This window comes from Canis aureus, chromosome 3 (assembly GCF_053574225.1).
Source record: "Canis aureus isolate CA01 chromosome 3, VMU_Caureus_v.1.0, whole genome shotgun sequence".
In the NCBI taxonomy this organism is placed as follows: Eukaryota; Metazoa; Chordata; class Mammalia; order Carnivora; family Canidae; genus Canis; species Canis aureus.
The window spans coordinates 41,247,050-41,267,846 of record NC_135613.1 but is presented as its reverse complement, the minus strand read 5'-3'; the positions used below and the strand labels follow the sequence as shown (position 1 = coordinate 41,267,846).

General features: G+C 47.1%; 2 protein-coding genes across 7 annotated transcripts in view; both read left to right on the top strand.

Moving 5' to 3' along the window:
• The window catches only part of LOC144310718 (uncharacterized), a 100,000-nt gene extending 95,092 nt beyond the window's left edge, over window positions 1-4,908 (top strand). For both annotated transcript variants that reach the window (XR_013376386.1, XM_077892072.1), the window contains exon 3: window positions 4,645-4,908. The gene's annotated coding sequence lies outside the window, so the exon portion shown is untranslated. The remainder of the gene's footprint in view (window positions 1-4,644) is intronic.
• Window positions 4,909-10,914: 6,006 nt separating this feature from the next.
• The window catches only part of KANK4 (KN motif and ankyrin repeat domains 4), a 67,804-nt gene continuing 57,921 nt past the window's right edge, over window positions 10,915-20,797 (top strand). For 2 of the 5 annotated variants that reach the window (XM_077892040.1, XM_077892042.1), the window contains exon 1: window positions 10,916-11,068. The gene's annotated coding sequence lies outside the window, so the exon portion shown is untranslated. Of the gene's footprint in view, window positions 11,069-20,797 lie in introns of all 5 variants that reach the window. The other 3 variants (XR_013376383.1, XM_077892044.1, XM_077892041.1) reach the window with 3 other exon arrangements.

Sequence of the window (20,797 nt, the reverse complement as noted above, 5' to 3'; positions counted from 1 at the left end):
CTTCTCTGTATTTCAGCCACCACTCCCAGGCTCAACCCCAGATTGTGTCATGACCCAGGCCTGGGTCATCTAGATTCCAGTAACTTTCTTTATGGTTGCATTCTCCCATCCTTTTAACTATCTCATGACCTCATACCCATGAAACCTGCACTTTGATTTCCAAGAGACCTCAGCTTTTCAGTCCTTCTGTTTCCTTCAGTCTTTCTGTTTCCTTCAGTCCATCAGTCCTGGTTGGAGTTCAGCCCCTGTAGGTGATCATGAACTGCATTGACACCAGTATCATCACTTCCTTCCTGTGGCTATCCTGCTATGTCTTCCTCTCCCAACAAATTCCAGTTATTTTCTTCTAATCTGAGTGGAGACCATTCAAGTCTAGCTCCTCAACCTGTGTCCTGCCCCCTCCCCGACTGACTCCTCTATTCTTTGCTTCAACTCCCCCACTCCTTTGATAGTTTCTTTTTATTCTATAAGCCTATCTAGGTTATTCCCTCTGACAAAAGCTCTCCTAAGACCCTATCACTCTCCAATTTGACGGCTCCCCACTAGAGTCTATTCGTGTGTGGCCCCATTCCTCACCTCCTACACATTCCCTAGCCTAATCCACTCTGGCGTCTGTTCTGACCATTCAGAAAACTGTTTTCTCTAAAGTTATTATCCCAGGTACTATTACTGTGTGATAAATTACAAATTGCCCCAAACTTAGTGGCAAAAAACAACCATTTTATTATGCTCATGCATTCTGAGGGTAAGTTGGATGGGTCACATAATATAGCTTTTCTCTGCACCATGGTGTCTTCTGACCAGAGACCTAAGCATGGCCTCTCTGTGTGGTTTGGCTTCCTTGAAGCATGGCAGCCTCAGGGTACTCTGGTTTCTCACACAACATGCTCTTTGGCTTCTCCCCCAGGGAGGCACTACCTATGTGCCATCAGCTCCCAGATCTGTGCCACCACAGGTCTCTAAGCATCAGCCTGGAGACCCATCAGCCTGGTGGATGTGTCCAAAGATACATGAATTTCAGCATGAACAAAGTTGAACTCACCATCTTCCACTCTAAACTGGCTCTTCTCTTGGTATTCTTCTTCTCTCTTAGGGATTCGTAGTTGTCTAAACTTTGACTCTTCCTTTTTCCTCACTCCTCACTCCTTGTTTACCAAGTCATGTTCATTCTGTCTCTTAAATATTTCTACAAATTTTATCACTTTACAAATGAAAAGATTAAGAATCAGAGAGATTATTACTTTCCAAGACTAAACAGCTATCAAGTATTTATTCTTTCATGTGTCAATCAAACACTTACAAGTACAACTGAGTTCTCTGAACTGGAATGAAAAAGCTTGGGATCCCTGGGTGGCGCAGCGGTTTAGCGCCTGCCTTTGGCCCAGGGTGCGATTCTGGAGATCCAGGATCGAATCCCACATCGGGCTCCCGGTGCATGGAGCCTGCTTCTCCCTCTGCCTGTGTCTCTGCCTCTCTCTCTCTCTGTGTGACTATCATAAATAAATAAAAATTAAAAAATAAATAAATAAATAAAAGATTAAAAAAAAAGAAAAAGAAAAAGCTTGTAAAACATGGTTTCTGGTTTTCATGGCCAGAGATAGGCAAGTAAGCAGTAGATTGCTATGAGGTATGATAAATGCTGTAATTGTGGGAAGCACTGGGTACAACAGAGGCAGTGAGTATATCCTGGGGTGAGAGGAGTGAATGTAGGGGCTTTATTTGTTAGCTATTGCTGTGTAACAAATTACTCCAAACTATGGTTGCTTAAAACAACAAATGTGTATTAGTTCATAGTTTTTTGGGTCAGAAATCTGGGTAGAGTTTAGTTGGCTCCTCTGGCTCAAGGCCTCACAAGGCTGTAGTCAGACTATGTAGGACTAAATCATCTCAATATTTGACTTGGGGAGGAGGGTTTCACCCTGAAGCACACTCACTTGGCTGTTGGCAGGCCTTATACTCTCACTGGATATTAGCCAGTTTCTTGCCCTTCCAGTGGGCTACTCAAGACAAGGTATCTGACTTCTTTCAGAGCAAGGGTTCTGAGAGAAAAAGAGTAAGGGAAGAAGAGAGGGAGCCCAAGAGGCAAGTCAGTCTTTTTGCACCCTAATCTTGTAAGTGATAGCCTATCCTTTTTGCCATATTCTACTTGCTAGAGGTGAGTCACTAGGTCCAGCCCATACTCATGGGGACAAGGTTACACAGAACATGAATATTAGGAGGAGGGGATCACTGGGGCCATCTCAGACACAGTCAGTTGTGGAGGTGAGGTGATACTCAGGAAGAGTTGGTTAGATAAGACTGTCCTAGGCAGGGAGAATGCTAAATATAACACGACTTGAAAGTAAGAAAGACCTGAGGTTGGAAGAATTGCATGCTCAGGAAGGGTAGAGTATAGGCTGCTATCCATATGGAGATTAGAAGGCAAATTGATGTTGTTGAGATCTGTTTGATAACTAACTCTGTCGTCCACCCGGTGACCTGTGTCTCCCAACTTAACAGCAAATTTCTTGCTTAATATGTTATTGTCCACTGTGTAATTTAACCACATTTTAAATAGTTAATCAATATTGACTATTTCACAAACACAACAAAGCTTCATTATATAGAAAGATAAAGAAATTGAACTTACAACCTCTTTCCTTTTTACAAAACCTCAAAAATAGTCAGAATGCTTTTCCAGGAGAGCACATTTATAAATCATTACCAATGTGAAAGGCATGACTAGTATTTCCAGTTATCAGTGGGTGGAGATGAACTGACACTTTGGAATGTATTTATTTATTTTTAAATAAAATTTTACATTAAACTATAACACAGAAAAGCACACAAATAAAGCACAGTGCAATGAATTTTCAGAAAGTAACATAGTTTCATAAGTATTATCAGATTTGAAAAATAGAACATCGTCACCTCCCAGATCTCCCTTGTGCATCTCCAAAGATATCCACAATCCTGATTTCTATCATCGTGGAGTAATTCTTCCTGTGTTTAAACTTTATCAAATGGAGTCGTACACTCTCTACTTGTTACTTGTTACTATCATCATTTTTGTGAAATTCTAATTTTTTTTCCTCTTTACAATTTTTTTAAAGTAGGCTCCACGCCCAACATGGGGCTCAAACTCACAACACTGAAATCAAGAGTTGCATGCTCTACCAACTGAGCCAGACAGATGCCCCTTCCATATTTTTTTATGTAGCAGTAGTTCCATTTTCACCACTGTTTAGTATTCCATTGAAGACTTAAACACAGTTTATCCATTCTACACCAAATGTTTTCTAGTTTGGGGAAATTATGAATAGTACCACTATTACTATTCATGATTATGCCTTATGATGTACATATGCACACATTTTTTATTAGGTCTCTGTCTAGGAGTGGAATCATATATTCAGTGTTAGTAGCTATTGACAGTTTTCCTTTTTTTTTTATTTTTATTTATTTATGATAGTCACAGAGAGAGAGAGAGAGGCAGAGACTTAGGCAGAGGGAGAAGCAGGCTCCATGCACCGGGATCCCGACGTGGGATTCGATCCTGGGTCTCCAGGATCGCGCCCTGGGCCAAAGGCAGGCGCTAAACCGCGGCGCCACCCAGGGATCCCCTATTGACAGTTTTCCAAGGTGGTTGTACCAATTTGCACTCCAGGAACAGTGTTTTTGAGTTTCATTTGCTCTACATATTTGCTATGCACTTTGTATTATTAACATTTTTACAAGTTATTCTAAAGAGCGTGCAGTGATAAATTATTGAGGTTTCATCTGCATTTCTCTAATAACTGATGATGTTGAGCACTTTTTCATATCATTGGCCTTTCAAATACCTTCTTTTGTGAAGTGTTCATTTAAATATTTGCTCATTTCCCTATTGGATTTTTTAAAGATTTCTTTGTAGACATTCTTAATATATTGTATTGGTTTCCTAGGAAAGCCATAACAAAGTACCACAAACTGGGTGTCTTAGACAACAGAAATATATATTCTCACTGTTCTGGAGGCTAGAAGTCTGAGATCAGGGTGTTGGTAGAGCTGGTTCCTTCTGAGGGCTATGGGAAAACCTCTGTTCTATACTTCTCTGTTCTATACTTCTGTTCTATACTTCTCTCCTAGCTTCTGCATGGTTTGCTGGCAATCTTTGTTTTTCTTTGGCTTGTAAGAGCTCTGCCTTCATCTTCACATGGTGTTCTCCCTTTGTATGTGTCTCTGTATCCAAATCTCACCTTTTATAAGGATACCAGTCATATTGGACTAGGGGTCCAGCCTACTCCAGTATGACTTCATCTCAACTAATTATATCTGCAATGACTATTTCCAAATATGGTCACATTCTAAGGTACTAAGGGTCAGGATTTCAACATATGAATTTTGAGGAGGGATACATTCAATGCATAAAATATATGTTTGAAAACATCTTCTCTCAGTCTATGGTTTGTTGTTACACTCTCTTAATTGTGTTGTAGTAGATTAAAGATGACCATAAATTCTTTTTCACGCTGTCTATTGAGAGTTGGTGTTTATTACTCACTCCTTCTGAATCTAGGCTTGCCCTGTGACTGCTTAGCCAATAAAACATGTTGAAAGTGACATGATACCATTTCTGGGCTTAGCCTTTGAGAGATTGAGCAGCTTCTACTTCTTCTCTCTTAGAAAACTTGCATTTGGGACACCAGTCTATGAGAAACCTGAGCCATATGGAGGGGCATGTGCAAGTACTCCTGAGTTAGCAGCCCTTCCTGAACTCCCAATCAATAACCAGCATTAACTAGCCAGCCACTGGAAAGAGACATCTTGGACATTCCAACCCAAATGAACTTTACATAACTCAACCCCAACCAGCATAACATGGAGCAGCAGATCTGCCCAGCTGAGCCCAGTCAACCCACAGAATCAGAAGAGGGAATAAAATGGTTGTTGTTTATGTCAATAAGTTTTTTGTTTGTTTTTAATGTCAGTAAGTTTTAAAGAACAGAATAAAATACTTATTTAATGTATCTTTTGGGGGGTTCAGTGCTTCTGGTGTCTTGCTTAAGAAATATTTGCTTCCTTCTAGCACATGAGATCTTACCTAAGTTATATTCTAGGAGCTAATTATCTTTCACATTTTTAAAAAAGGTTTTATTTATTTATTTGAGAGAGAGAGAGAGTTAGGGAGAGAGCATGAGTAGGGGGAGAGGCAGAGGGAGAAGCAGGGAGCCATATGTAGGACTTGATCCCAGGACTTCGGGATCATGACCTGAGCCGTAAACAGATGCCCAACCGACTGAGCCACCCAGGTGCCCCAACTTGTACGGGTTAATTTGTATTACCTAAATGATTTTTACATATGATATAACATAGTGGGGGCATATTTCTTTTGAATTTAATAATGATAACGTTTTTTAAAGATTTTATTTATTTATTCATGAGAGACACAGAGCGAGAGAGAGAGAGAGAGAGAGAGAGAGAGAGAGGCAGAGACACAGGCAGAGGGAGAAGCAGGCTCCATGCAGGGAGCCTGATGTGGGGCTCGATCCTGGGACTCCAGGATCACGCCCTGGGCCAAAGGTGGCACTAAACCACTGAGTCACCCAGGCTGCCCCTAATAATGATAACTTTTTTGAATTTAGAATTAAGTGTGCAGTATAAAACACCAACAGAGTAGTAATTTAATACCACACGTAAGTAAAACTCTGTAATTATCTACTTTACCTGTCTGCACTCCTATCACTCCCAATAGGTCTCAAGACAATGACGATTTAGTTACTTATTCACTCATGAAACATTTCTACAGAGCCAGGATTTACATTATATGTGTTCGATTCTGAACAAGGTGCTGAAAATCATCCAATGAGATACAGGCCTTTCTTCATGTAATTACAGTCTTGTGGGGAAAATGGGCAATAACACATAGTTTAAGTTGTAATGAATGTGTGAAAGAAAAGCAGAGATGCTATGGGGGTGGAGTCCAGGAACTCCTAAGTTAGTCCCAGGGTTGGAGGTACATCAGAGAGGTTCCTTGCAGAAGTGACATTTAAGCTGAGGTTCACAGGATAAATATTGATTATCTAAGGCAGAATTCGAGGGTAGGAAATTTTAGGCAGAAGAAAACAGCATGTGCAGAGAACTCTAGGCAGGAAAGAACCCAGTGTGTTACAGAAACTAAGAGGAATCTCATGGCTACAGGAGAAAGGGTAAGGGGGACACAAGTTAAGACTGGAGAGATGGGAAAAAAAAAAAAGACTGGAGAGATGGGAAGGGGCTAGATCTATGAACCTTCTTAAAGGATTCCAGACTTTATCCAAGAGCAGTGGGATGCCTTTGATGGGTTGTAAGCAGAGGAGGGGCATGGCTAGACATGTGTATCTGAAGATCACTAAGGCTGCCTTATAATACAAGGTAGACCATGAGCAATGTCTGGCATAGGCTTCAAAATTCCAGGGTAGTTCCAAGCATGGAGAAATCCCATTGTTTGAATTATCAGGAAGGCCTTCATGGAGGAAGTACCATGTCATAGTAGAATCATTCAGACATGGGAAGATGGTGTGTGTGTGTGTGTGTGTGTGTGTGTGTTTTGGGAGGCAGAGAAGGAAGCATCTAGGTGTAGGGAGTAGCCTGCACTCAATCACAAAGCTAGATATGTAGGGGGCATGTTTGGGGAATGGTGAACTGTCCAGTCTGGCTGGAGGATAATGAGAAATAAACCTGGAAGGATAGGTTGTGGACATGAAGGGCCTGGAATGTATACATGGATACATATATGTACGGCCCATTTTCATCATGCGCTGATCTGTGTTGGCCAAGCTGCTTATTTGTAATATTTACTTACAACCCCCAAATAAATACCTGTGGGACTTTTGTAGTCTTTTGTAGACATGTGCAAGTGGTGAAAATTTTTAGTTACCCGGGGTGCATGTTCACTGCTGAGGTTGAGCAAGATCACCCTCTGCCTTCTTGTTTTCGCTCTCATGCTCTAAACAAGTGTCCGTTTTGTGGTCTACTTAGCAGAGCTTTTTTACATTTTTTTGTGCTTTTTGTAGGTGATTTCACTGTTTAAAATAGCCCCAAGGCACAGTGCTAAGTGCTACCTACCTAGGGGTCTAAGCGCAAGAAGGCTGGGATGTGCCTTATGGCGAAAATACATGTGTTAAATAACCCTCATTTAGGTGTGAATTATAGTGCTGCTGGCCATTAGTTCAATGTTAATGAATCAACAATGTACCTGATGGGGATTAAGGAGTGCACTGTTTGTGATCAGCACCAGGTGATGGATTATTATATTGTACACCTGAAATGAATATTACTTTGTATGTTAACTAACTGGAATTTAAGTAAAAACTTTAAAAATAAGCAAGTAAATAAATAAATAAAATAAACATATAATGTATGTTTAACTAAAAAGGTAAAAACAAAGTTGAATATTGATCAGTTGATGAAAATGTGTCCAGAAGCTTGTAGGAACCTAACCCTGTATTTTCCCCTGGGAGCAATGGTTTAGTATTAGCAATTTCAGTGTTTATGGTCACTTTATAGGATCACTGGGAATAACGAGAATTGACTGTATCTGTACACATATTTCCCCCCTCGAAAGTTGGTTATTAAACATTATGGATACACCACTGGCTGAGGCAGACCCTACCCTACACGCTGTGGACGGGTTAGTGAACTACGCTCTCAGAGCTGGGCAGTGTTTTCTTGAAGCAGGATCTTAATGACACATCTCCATGTTAGCAGCAATTTTGAAACCTTCACAGGGGGTTCAGTCTTCGGAGTCACTAAGTTTGAATTCTCACCTCTTCAATTTACTGGTTGTGTGTCCCAGGCAAGTAACATTGTTATCCTTGATGGGAGAACAATGGCCATTTGACAGTTTTATTGTGAGTCCTGATGAGACCATGTATGTAAAACACCTGATTTAGTGCCTGGCACATACATGCATAGGTGACAAATACCTGTTAATCCAGCCAATGGGAGCTAGGAGGCCTTCCATTCTCTGCCTGCTGCTCAGGGCAGGCTTTGATTACAGAGCTTCAAGATACAGCAGTGTTGTGCTCAGTCATTCTAAGTCAGCTTTTCAGACTCACTCTGTCTGAAACACCCAGGCTGGGCCTTGCACTGGAGATGCCCAAATCGGAGATTCTAGAAGACCTGCTGCCCAGAAGGGGTCCTCTCTTTCTAGGACCACACAAGGGGTCCACCTACCAGTCTAACTCTTGTTGTTCCCTTGTTATGGAAAAATAGACAGTTTTCTAGCCAGTGACTCTGGGTCTGCGGCTCCCAGTTTGGGGGGGGTGGGGGTGGCAAAGGGGTGGGTCTCTTCGCTTAGTCCACTTTTCATCCTGTTTCCTGATATGCTAATCTGGGATTCAGAAGCCCTGGCTGCCCCAGTTCAGACCTTGCTTTCTCTGACTCAGCTTTAACCTCAAGATACAGCTTCATTTCTGAGTCATCGGGCTGAGCTTTCGAGGACAGCAGTCTGGCACTCCTGCTCTATCTTCCCAGGAAAGGTGCTATGTCTCCACACCCCAGTGCCAGTCCTATGCCTAACTTGGCTCACAATGCCCAGAAACCAAGAAACAGATTTTTAATGAGTTTGGAGGATTCAGAGGAAAAAGGTTCCAGGACCAGGAGTCAGAAGACTGGGTTCAGTTCCAGCTCTACCAATTAGCAAACTTGAGCTCGTCATGGAAGCCTCCTGAACTGGAGTTTCCTCTTCCATAAAGCATAAGTAGTAATCCATACTGGGTCCATCCCACAGGGACATCTGGAGACCTACATGAAATCCTGTGAAGTGTCTCCAAACTCCAAGGCATATACCCCTATCCCATGGGCTAGATCAGGTCCACAAACTCATTTCATTTGGCTTCAACAACACTGACCTAGAGTTAGAGTGTTTAGCACTTGTAAAATGAGTTACCACAATTGGTAGACTTCACTTAAATATCTGATGTACAGCTTCTCTTTAAAAATGAGAAGATCTGGGGGATCCCTGGGTGGCTCAGCAGTTTAGTGCCCGCCTTTGGCGCAGGGCGTGATCCTTGGAGACCCGGGATTGAGTCCCACATGAGGCTCCCTGCATGGAGCCTGCTTCTCCCTCTGCCTGTGTTTCTGCCTCTCTCTGTGTGTGTGTCTCTCATGAATAAAACCTTTAAAAAAGAGAGAGGGAGAGAAGATCTGGCCATAAATTCCGTGCCCTTGTGAAGATTAATAAAGAGAAACCTCACTGAAGTGGATTCAGGGTGCTAGAAGGGGAGGCTGCTAGGGGGAGCCCTACCACTCAATGTCAATTACAGGAAAAAACTCTCAATTACTGACCCCTAATAGAAGAATCTCAACAGGAAAAAAGTATCAATTACAGGCCCCAAGAGGGAAAGATGTACATTGCATCTCCTACAACAAATAGCCTACCCCTCCAACTCAGCCACTGAAAACCTGTTGTCACCCTTAACTCTCCCTTCTCTCCACTGCACTTTTGTTCCAAACAACCCATCCCAACCCCCTCCTTCTCCATAAAATAACGCTCTTCTCTTTTGTTTGTTGGACTTGCCTATGGTTTTGCTCTGGCTTCCTTGCCCTGGATTGAAATTCTCTGCTATTCCCAAATAAACCCATTTTTGCTGTTACAGTAACTGGCAGTTTTAGTTTTAGGGTTAGTACCCTGATGGGCAACAACCCACTACAGCTGAGTAGCAGCAGCCCCTTCACTCGAGCAGGAGCCTGGAGCTGCCTTCAAGCTCACCACTACTCCCAGTTACTTCCCAGTACCGGGGCCAAACCTCTGTTGCCATTGTTTGTCATCCTAGGGCTATTAATTTGCTTCTAGTGGAGCCCTAGGAGAAGTGGATCTTTATAATAACCATGTTTCCATCAAGATGGGAAAGTGAAAGTCCCAGAACTGTCCCTTGCCCCAAACTATCTCCCCCTTCAGGGTTTCCATGCCAAAAATGCAACCCCTAAAAAAAAAGCAACCCCTTTGGTTAAGTTTTACCAGGTGCCAACTGACCCTTTGAAAGGCGTGTAAGGGCAGTGAGGGCCGGGATCTGGAGTCCAGCAGGGCTCTACGTTCAACTCCTCCCGTGCGGGTTTGTCCTCATCTGGAAGATGGAGTAGTGTCAGTGATTTTTGTCGTAGGCTGACTGTGCACCACACAGGCATTTAGTGCACCGGTCGTTCAAGGTTAGTGACTGAAACACAAACGGTTTGAACTGATAAAAAGCATTGTGGGTGGTGGCAGTGTGAGGTGAAAGGCCAGATTCCTGAGTGGGGCTAAAGCAACGTCTGGGAAGGAAAAAAGCAAAGGGAAAACGCAATGACTTAGGGGGGATCTAAGTTCGGTTACAGCCATCCCCACCGTCAAGGAGAAAACCCCGGGTCTGTACAAGACCTCGCTGTTCTCAGGATTCTGTTAGGAAGCCTGGGTCCTGCGGGTGGCCTGGGCAAGCATTCCCCGGGGCCACGTTGTCTCCACATCTGTAAGATGAGGACAGAGACGCCCCAACAGTTAGTCACTGTGGTCGTGAAGACGGACTGAGAAATGTGCGGGAGAGCACTCTGGAAATCTGCAAAGCGCTACATACAGTTAGGAGTTTTCGAGTCTCTTTACAAAAAAAAAAAAAAAAAAAAAAAAGTTTTTCTTCCAAAGAGAAACTCTGTCCAAGGCCTTTTGAGCTGATCAAGGCTAAGACCCTCCCCTCGGTTTCGCAATGCTGCCCCTTCCTACACACCAAAGCCCGCGCCGCGTCAGGAGGCTTTTTTTTTTTCTTTTTTCTTTCTTTTTTTTTTTTTTTTTTTTCCCCTAGCGAAGGCGGGGACTCGGGTGGTGCTGGCAGCCGGCGACGCCGGCCGCGCCTGGCCAGTCCCGCAGCGGCCGCGGTGGGTGTGCCCCGCAGCGTGTGCGCCCCGGGCCCAGGCCCTGCCCGCCGCAGACAGGGCGCCCCAGGGGGTGCGCGCCCCGGGCCCCCGGAGTGCGCCAGCCCGGGGGTGCGCGCCCCGCGCGGGGACCGTGCACCGGAGGCTGCGTGCGCCCCCAAGCCCGGGTGTAGCCGGCCCCAGGCACCGCCCGCCGCCTCCCTCCCGACTCCTGCGGCGCGCCCAGGTAAGGCGCTCGGGGACCCCGGCCCGCGCCCGCGTGGAGGGGGGCGTGCCAGCACCCGCCCCGCGCCGCCGCCGCCCGGCCGCCTCGCCCCCTCCCCGCCGCGTCCCCAGCTCCCCTGGAGAGCGAGGCTGCGGCAGCCTGGGCCGACCCGGCTGGACCCCTGCGTGGGGTCCGCGACTGCGCGGGGAGGGCTGCCCAAGGGTGGGCGCCGCTCCCCCTGCGCCCCGAGCGGCTCCCCGAGCCCCAGTGCCCGCGAGGGCGGAGACGGCTGGGGAGGGGGAGGCCGCGCCGTCCTTGCGGCTCGGGTGGTGCAGCCCCCGCCCGGCGCTTCCCGGCGGGGCGCTGCGGTCCGGGATGCAGATTGCGGGACTGGGCGCCCTGCACCAGCTCCCGGGACGACCTGGAATCCAGCTCCCCGTCCGTCCGCTGCCTTTTCCGCCAAAGCCGCTCCCCAGGGTGTACCCCCCGGTATCCCTCGGCTCCTGGCTGAACTTTCCAGAGCTCGCGTTGGGTCACGACCTTGGGCGGAGGCGGGGGGGCCGCCCTGGGGAGCCTGCGTGCCGCTGGGTGGGATTCCCTCCTCCTCATCTCTCCCTTAAGGTCAAGCCTTTGACCCCCAAGTACTTTGTCCCTGCGGGGCGGCCAGTTATTACTTAGCCTGAGAGTTGGAAAGTGGAGCCCGGGGGCCCCTACACCAGGTCTAAATTAGCGCTTGCCCTGAGCATCTGCCAGGGCGGCAGGAACCAGCGGTGGCAGCTCTCGAGAGACCTCCGGTGCCGGCCTGGAGGGCCAGGAAGAGGCATTTTCCAGGAGAAGGAGAAGGAGGGTCCCCCCTTCCTGAGGATGACCCCCTGAAGCCTGGCAAAGTCCTATTGAACGAATAGGGTCAGAGGAGGGTCAGATGCAGCCAGTGACCAGGTTGAGGGTGGGGAGAGAGCGTTCTGAATTAAACACAAAGCCTGCGCAGGTAAAACCAAATGTGGGTTCTTTAGAACCTTTCAAGGCATCACATAGAAGAACACAGAGCTACACTTGCAGTAGCAGCAGAGTCCATCCCGATAGGACCTTTTCAAGTCTAGTCCTCGTGCCCATGTCCAAAGCTCCACTCACTGGACCATACATAGTGTGAGTTCTGGGGAATGTGAAAGGACACTGAGAAAGGGGGATGCCTCAGGGTCCATGAACAAGTACTTGCTCCCTGCAGGCACCAGGCAAGGTAGTGGGATACAGAAATGAAGAAAACAGGCACTGTCTGGCCGCATGGAACTTGCAGTCCGCGAGCCAAGACCAACATGGATCAAATCACTCAGGTTGAGAATTCCAGGCAGTGCTGACCTCTTTGAAAGGAAAGGATGAGGTACTACGAGCTTCTGTGATAAGTACAGGGGTCGCTCTGTTGGAAGGCTGGTAGGAGTCAAATCAGTTGAAGAGGACGGAAGGAGCCTTCTAATCCAGAGGAACAGTATGTGAGAGGACTCTGAGGCGACGGGCCCAAATGTCATCCCCTTGCCTGGGCCAATCAGCCATGATAATGAGCAGTTGACATGCCCCTGGCTGGGAGAGGTAGACAGAGGGACTGTCAAGCAGATGCCGGCGTCACCGGCACACGTGCATTTAGTACCAGCACTTTGGTAGACAGCCCGTACCCTCTCAGGGTGCCAAGGGGCAGCAGTTCTTTCTTCCAATTGTCCTCTATTGCCCACTGTGCTCACAACTAACCAAGGCCTCTGCCCAACAGTTAGGGAGATTCATGTGGGGGTGGGGGGTGGGGGCTCATCTTAAGACTTTTAAAGCTAGAATGAACTCATTGACCATAATAAAAAAAATTCTTAAAAAAAAAAAAAATTCTTTGGGATGGCTTATATGGCATTTGCTAATCTGGGCCCTACTGTCTTTCTAGCCCTGTTTTGGGTTCTCCCACTCCCCTATATCCGGACTACCCAACCCCCAGGAGCCCCCTCTGTGTTTTACTCCTGGTTATACTTCAGGCAGTTCCTGGAGATCACATTGTCTTTGTACATGCTATCCTTTGTCTAAAATACTCTTCGGACTTATTCACCCAGTGAACGCATACCCAGCTTCCAACTTCAGCATGACACCTAAGGTTTCTGCCGTCGCTGCTGCTGCCACCACCACTACCAGGGCCAGGGCCATCCCGGAAGGCTTTTCCTGACCAGAGTCTGTTCTCTGAGTTCCCTGGACCTGCTTTTGTCACAGGGAGCATAAACTTCACTGAGCATCACAAAAGCAGGACTCTCCTGCTATATATTTTTTTCCTCCTGTCATATTTGTGTCTCAAGTACCTAGCACAGAGCAGGATATGTTATGCTTATTGGATGAAAATGGTCTAGGATGATATTTCTTGACTTTTTAGGGAGAGGAAGGAGTGTTACACATATCTTGGTGATTCTGATGAAAATTATGGCTACCATCCTTTCCTCCAAGTGCATATAACATAAAATATCTTGTATATAGTATCACATGATTCACAGCCCTCCCATCACCCACTGACCCCATTTCCAGAACTTTGGACTTTAAGTTTTATAGGAAGCAGCGGCCCAGTGAGATGCAGTGACTGTCTAAGCACCTCCAGCTGGTTAACAGCATGCTGTCCTCCCCCCAGTACCCCCTACTGCCTCCCCAATAACCCCCACTGACACCATCTCCCAACCCCCAGCTCCTGACTCCGGGGCACCTTCCAGTTTTCTCCACTTCTCCAAGCCAAGTAGCCTCCTTTCATCCCTGGCACTTTGTGAGGGCCACTGCTCATGACTGGAAGATGGATATTTTGGTTTTGCTTCAGTTCAGTAGCAGCCTAAGGTGTGACAGGGAAAAAAATCTTATTATGGGCAGAGTTGACAATTAGGAAGACGGATGGGCCATCTCCCTGGCCTGTTTGCTGCCCCTTGCCTGCAATATTATTACATCTCTTTTAGCTGGAGGAGGGCACGTGTGCTTCACAGTTATCTTCTGGGCCCTGGATTGAGTCGTGTGGGCCACGTTTGGCAAAACTCTGGAGGGGATCATTGAGAGTGGGGGCCCAGCTCTTGGTCTTGTCAAAGGCTTTTTGCCTATAGAACAGGCTCTGGGAATGGATGAAGAGAATGAGGTTCTTGCTTCCTACCCTTGGAACTCTTCCCTGCCTGCTTCCTGCAACAAAACACCTCCTTCAGGTTATTCGGTATGTTCTGCTCTGTGGATCAGGATCTTCATTCATTCATTCATTCATTCACTAATTCACTTACTCAACTCATCAAAACTGCACAGAGTCTCTGCTTTGTACCAGGCACTGTGCTGATTCCAGTTTATAAGGAAGGATCACAGAGTGTGAGCCAGGGATACAAAGAGATTCTGCTCCGCAAGGGGCAAGGAAGAAGCAACTCATTCTAATTCAACCCAAACCTTGGGAGGTATGTATGGTAGGGAGGATAGTTAGGGCTTCTTTTTTTTTTTTTTTTTTTAAGATTTTTATTTATTTATTCGAGACACACACACACAGAGAGGAGGCAGAAGCACAGGCAGAGGGAGAAGCAGGCTCCATGCAGGGAGCCTGATGCGGGACTCGATCCCGGGACTCCAGGACCACACCGAGGCCAAAGGCAGGCGCCAAACCGCTGAGCCACCCAGGGATCCCCTAGTTAGGGCTTCTTAATGCTGAGAATGTGCTCACTTCCAAAACCCCGTTCTTATGCAAGTTATGTCATCTCGGAGGAAGAATGACTTTTCTTAACTGTAAAATAGGCTCGATAGCAATCTTGTCCTGCCCATCCCTGGGCAGCTGGGTAGATACAGTGATCACCTCTCAGATGACAGATCCACTCACTTCCAACGTAAGAAACGGGAGCGATACACTATAATAATAATAGCGTGCATGTGTGTAAGCCCTGGCACCTGTAATCCTCTCAGTAATCCTCACGATAGCGACAGTCATTACCCCAGGTGTACACATGAGGAAAATGGGGCTCAGAGAGGTTAAGCAACTTTCCTAGGGCATGGAATGAATCAATGAGAAAACTGAGATCGACGGAACTGTCTCTCAGGATATCAGACGGTCAACCGCTTTGTGCTGTTCCGTAGTGGTCAGTGGGCTTAGAGGCGAGGACATACTGGGATGGGAGCCTAGATCTCCCGCCAGCCAGCTGTGTGGTTCACGCTAGACCCCTAACCTCTCTGTGTCTCGGCACCCAAGGTTTAGGCTAAGGTAGGCCTTCTGTGAACAGTTCCCAGTCTACGTGGATAATGCTTCAGAGTAGGATTAAAGGAAAGAAGAGGGCCCCTCCTGCTAAAAATAGGCCTGTCTCAGTTTCCAGGATAAAATGGATGCTGCCCCAAGACTTCAAGTAGGTGGTTAATGTGATATGCAGGCAGTTATAGATTGGTGGTGTCTGGGAAGCTGGCTGAATGCTCCTTCTCCAAGGGAAAGAGACATATTTTCAAAAGTAATGTCTCACTGTCCCGTCTGGCCCCTGGCCCCTGGGGCCTGGGCCCTGCCCCGCACACAGCTTTCTGGGGACACGGGCATTGTGGGAGAAAACATGAGTTCCCATCTGCTCCCCCCTCTGTTATTTTTCCCCCCAAAGTAAATAGAACGTATTGGCTGGCTATACTTATATTTTTAATGTGGCTGTGGCTTTTCCCGCTTTGTGTGGAAGCATCCTTTGTTGTCTCCGTTGGTATGTATTTCTAGTGTGTTGCTCTGACATCAAGTGACAAGTGGGGGGCACACGATATGGCGCTGGGGAAAACTTGCCCCATGCCAAGATGAAGAGCAGCCTTCGGTGCCGATTCTCCTCCACAGGCTGGTTTTTGCCCAGAAGCCAGAGATGCCGGCTCCCCGTGAAATGGATTTTGATTTTCATAGCAGGGTACCAGGCGGCCAGGCTGAGGGTTTCCAGGTGCTGTGCTTCTCGTGGGTTCCTCACCATCCCACTCCCTTCTGCCTCGGCTGGCGCTGCCATCCTCCTAAAAAGATGCGGAATGTCAACTTGGGTGGTGGCTGATTGCACGTAGGTCAGGGCCTACCCTTAGGAGGCCCGATACTGAGTGAGTGGGGAGGAGGGACATTGCATCAGAAATGTTTGCGTTTCCTAAGAGATTGTTTTCGTGTATCATCTGTATGATTGTAAATAAATATGCAATCAAGGCCAGCACCCCTCTGCGCCTCAGGAAGAAGGGGAGGAGGGGAAGGGAGGGGAAATGGCTTCACCTTGGGCTAGCCCTGTGAGCCTGAGCAACTGCCTGGGCTTTTACTGAACTTCAGCCCTCTCATCTGTAAAATGCTACTGTTCATGCTGACTTAAGGCTCTTCTGATAGAGGAAACAGAGACTCCCTAAAGCTGATTGTAATGAAGAGGGGGAACAGCTGTAAAATGCAGTGGTGATAGTTAAGAACAGGCCTGAAAGGGTGGAGGCAGGCCTCAAGGCAGGGTGGAGGAGGTTCTGAGTTCGAGGTTATGCTGTCTGTGCAGCTGATGCTGGTGGGGGGGGCTCAGGTCTGCACTTGCCCGCCTCCCCCCACCTCCCTCAGCCTACTATGGCAGGAACCTCTCCTTTGTCACTCAGTACCAGTTCCAGAGAGGATCCTGTTTGAGCTCAGTTCTCTGGACCCTGAGACTCTCTCTCACTCCAGGCCAGGTCTTGGCTGGTCCCTGGCCAGCCTGGGCATGGGTTGCTGCTGGGGCACGCATCCTCCCTGGGCCGATCAGATGGGAGAGGAGGGCAGAGGGGGGTCATGTGTACAGAACGGGACCTTTTGTGGCAGGAAGGGCTGTGGGTGGAGATTCCTCGAGAAGGAGATGAAGGTGGGCTGGAACCCCTGCGATATGCTCAGCACAAATACTGACTGAATTGTAAGGCCCTCACAGAGATTCTTAACTTGGGGTTAACAGCCCAAGTTAACCCCAGCTTGTGTGTAGAATTCAGGTTGTGATCATGGTTGGGAGAAGAAAATAGCATCTTCATTTAGCATTTTTCTTTGACTATGAATGTAGGCAATAAAACATAGTGTATTTGTAGTATCTGGGAGGTTGTCACAGTAGAAATCACAAATCTTTTCATATCACATTTTAGCTGCTGCAGATACCTTGAACTATGGTTTATACCCACTGCAGCTTTGAAATTACGGCTGGTGCTAAAGCTTGGAATTTAATGCATTAAGAAAGAATGCATATTACTATATTATGCATTCATTTTGAAAAATTTTAATAATTATATTTCAATATAATTGGCTTTCTTTGTAGTCAAGCTATGCATTTTATTTTATATATTTGAAAATATTCTAAGAAAGGGTCCATTGGCTTCATCAGTCTGCTAAAGGGGTACGTGGCACAAAAAGGGTTAAGACCCTCTAACAGGAAGTCAGTAAGCTATAGCTCCTACTTTCCCACCCTCCCTCACCCTAATCTTTCATATACTCATCTATCTCTGTCTAATTAGCACAAGACATTCTTGAGCAGTAGTAAATTTCATTTAATAGTTTGGCAAATTTGCAAGAGCACATAATTTGTAGTTTGGGTAGAAGGTTTTGATGTATATCCAGAGGTTAATTTACAAATTGCAGGCACACATGGGAAAGTGGTTAGGTGATTCCTATCAGCCCGCAAACCCACCAGCCCCTACATGGATTGCTTGGTCCATCCCATGCAAACCAGTCCGTTGAAACAACCACAAAATGGACAATTGTGTTCCTGAGAGGTTAAGGAGCTTGTATAGCTAAGACTAATTGATGAATCACTTGATCAAATGCAAGCTGGAATCCTAGGAAGAAGGAGGAGACTGGGAGAAGAGGCTTTGAAGTGGGCTCTGAAATGGAGGGAATGCAAAGGAAGCAGACAGAAGGAAGGAGGGAGTCAGTGAGGATGTGGGGGGGACTGGCCAGATGTTGATTTTGAGGAGGAAGCCTGGAGAGAGGAGAGCCCTCTGGAGCACATTAAAATAGTGGTTGGGTTTTTTTGCTCTCGTTTATTGAATGCTTAACATGTGCCAGATCTATGCCAAGCCCTTTCAATATAGCAGTTATTCAGTCTTTACCAACTGCCCAATAAGGTGTGACTAGTAGTATTCCCATTGTATTGGGGGAATAAAGTGAGGCTCTAAGAGGATAAGTACTTGCTGTAGGTCACAGAGGGATTAAGTGGTGGAGCCAGGAGCTCAGACCAGATTTGGCTGATTCCAGAACCCAGTGCTCTTAAAAACCACTATCCACAAACACAGAAGCATCTGTTTGGGTTTTCCCAAACTGTGGCTGCCATTTTATTTTAGTAAGAAAGTGCTTACTATCCATCCCTGGCTTCTCCATCCTTCTCTCCAGCCTTTTGCCTGTTCTTACACCTCCTCCCTTTCCCCTCTCTACCTTTACTCCTCTCACAGGTGCACAGGCTACATTAGTGAGGGAAGGATAAAAATAGAGAGCGAAGGCTATAAGGCCAAGCAGAATCGGGTTCTCCCACTGGCTCTGCTGCCTGGCCAAGACCACGCCGAGACGCCGAGCCTCAGTCGGTATCTGTTAGATGGAGGTAATGATGCTTCCTTGTTTTTTTTTTTTTTTTTTTAGATTTTATTTATTCTTGAGAGACACAGAGAGAGGCAGAGACATAGGCAGAGGGAGAAGCAGGCTCCCTGCGGGGAGCCCGATGCAGGACTCGATCCCTGGACCATGATCACGCTCTGAGCTGAAGGCAGACGCTCAACCGATGAGCCACCCAGGTGTCCTGTGATGTTTCCTTCTTAAATTTGCATGCATTCTCTTTAGTGCTTCAGTGCCATGTTGGATAGTTCTTTCCAGTTGGGTGTCTCCAACCTCTGTTTATACCAGGTGATGGTGTCTATCTCCTAGGCTCCTCTAGGAGGGCTTGCCTGAACCCCTCAAACCTGGCCTGTGGGCAGCCAGCATCACTCCTTGTAGCAGTCAGCTCTGGCCTCCAGGGGAGATTTCATGAGTGCTACTTAGGAGGCTGTCCCCTTGGGCAATAAGCTTCCTTTCCCCATCCCAGAGCTCAGTGGAGCACCTGGCCTGGAGTCCTTCTCAGGAGAACTTTGATCAAAGCAGATGAACTGTGTCCTTCGATTCTCTTTTCAGGACCATTCTTGGCACATGCTGAGGTCCATGTCTCTGCGACACCTCACTGGTTACCTAGACTACCCCTCTAGTCTTACAGATGTGGACCAGCGAGGGCAGGTGTCATGCCCTGGTGGCACAGGGTGTGAGCTGGGGTGAGAACCCAGGCCTCTTGTACTAGCTCACCCCCCGGTCCTGACACTAACACTGAAAGTGTCTCTCTCCCACACTGTCAAGCAGGCTGATATTTCGGGGTGAGGGGACGTTTGCAGAGCACCTGAAATTACATTCTTCTGCAGTTGCTTACTTGCCCCACTCTTGTGCCTGCCTCAGGCTGGCCTTCTCTGACCTAATCTCTCTCATTCTACCCCCAAGTCCTCGGCTTTGCCAGCTGCTGAATGGAGCCCTGTGTCAGCCAGGCCTGTGGGTGGCCGCCTTCGGGTGAAGCCTGGTGGTGCCAAAGTCTCCTGCCCAGAGAATTCAGCCCACTGGGAGAATTGAGGCCTGAAATTCCTAGCATTGGAGTCATTCCTTTGGATGACTTGTCTTCTCTAGAGAGCTATTGTTAAAATGCTAACATGTTACCCCGAAGGGGAACCTGTGAGCTCCCTGCTGCGGCCCTGGGCTTTACGCTAAGTCCTACTGCCTCCCTGTCCCTCAGGTTTTTATCTGTAAAATGGGGATAATAAGAGATTGCATCTTAGGGTTACCCCAAGTATGAAGTGAGAATGGGCACATAATAAATACATACAATAAATAAATACAAAATAAATAATAAAATTAGCTTATTTTTTTCTTTCTTTCTATGGCAGGAAGTTATTCGGTCAGTTCTCTCGCTCAAGTTCTGGTTCTTATTAATTTTTGTGTGTGTGTTTCCTTTAAAGTATTTTGTTTATTTAAGTAGTGTGGTCTCCTTTTAAGATTTTTTTTTTCATCTCTAATTATAAAATGGTTTTGAACTTTATTTTCTTGTCTCTAAAATAGGGTAAGAGATCCTGTCTTACTGGTTCATTGAGAATTTATTGAGCTGAATGAAGTACCTGTGGAGGCCGGGCCTGCCGGAGCTGTCAGTGAGAGCCTGGTATTCTGAGTTAGTCTAGAGGTGGGGACTGGAATCACCTGGGGGTTGGGAGAGATTCTGGGTGGCTCACCAGAGATGGACGACAAAGAGGCAGGAGAAGGGGGATGCAGGGGGGACCCTGCTCCTCCATCCCAGCTATTTGAACGTGGAGTCTGGGTCAGAGGGGACCTGGGAAGACTTTCTGGGCTCTGGAGGAGGATGGATCCTGTGATCTTTCCCCAGATCTTTGGCCTTCCAGGCCTGTTCAGAGGTTCTCTCTGAACTCCCTGGAGGAATGGCATCCTTGGCCTCCTTCCATCACTTATTCACATGACTTTGGTGGAGTGGTGGTGAGCAGACCAGTTCAGCCTAGGTCTGGGAGAGGATCCAAGAGCAGGAGCATCCTGGCCCAGCCTTCTGGCCTGTGAATGAAGAGAGGGGTAGGGTTGAGGGGCAGTGTCACAGGAGTTTTCTAGCAGTCCCCAGAGCAGAGAGCCTCACTTCTAGGGTTCTCAGAAAGAGGATCCTCCCCTCTCCCTTGTCTGCTCTGGGCAGTGAGCATCGTGGTCTGCCCTTCTCTTTGCACTAGCCTGCTGTGAGCCTCACCAGTGTG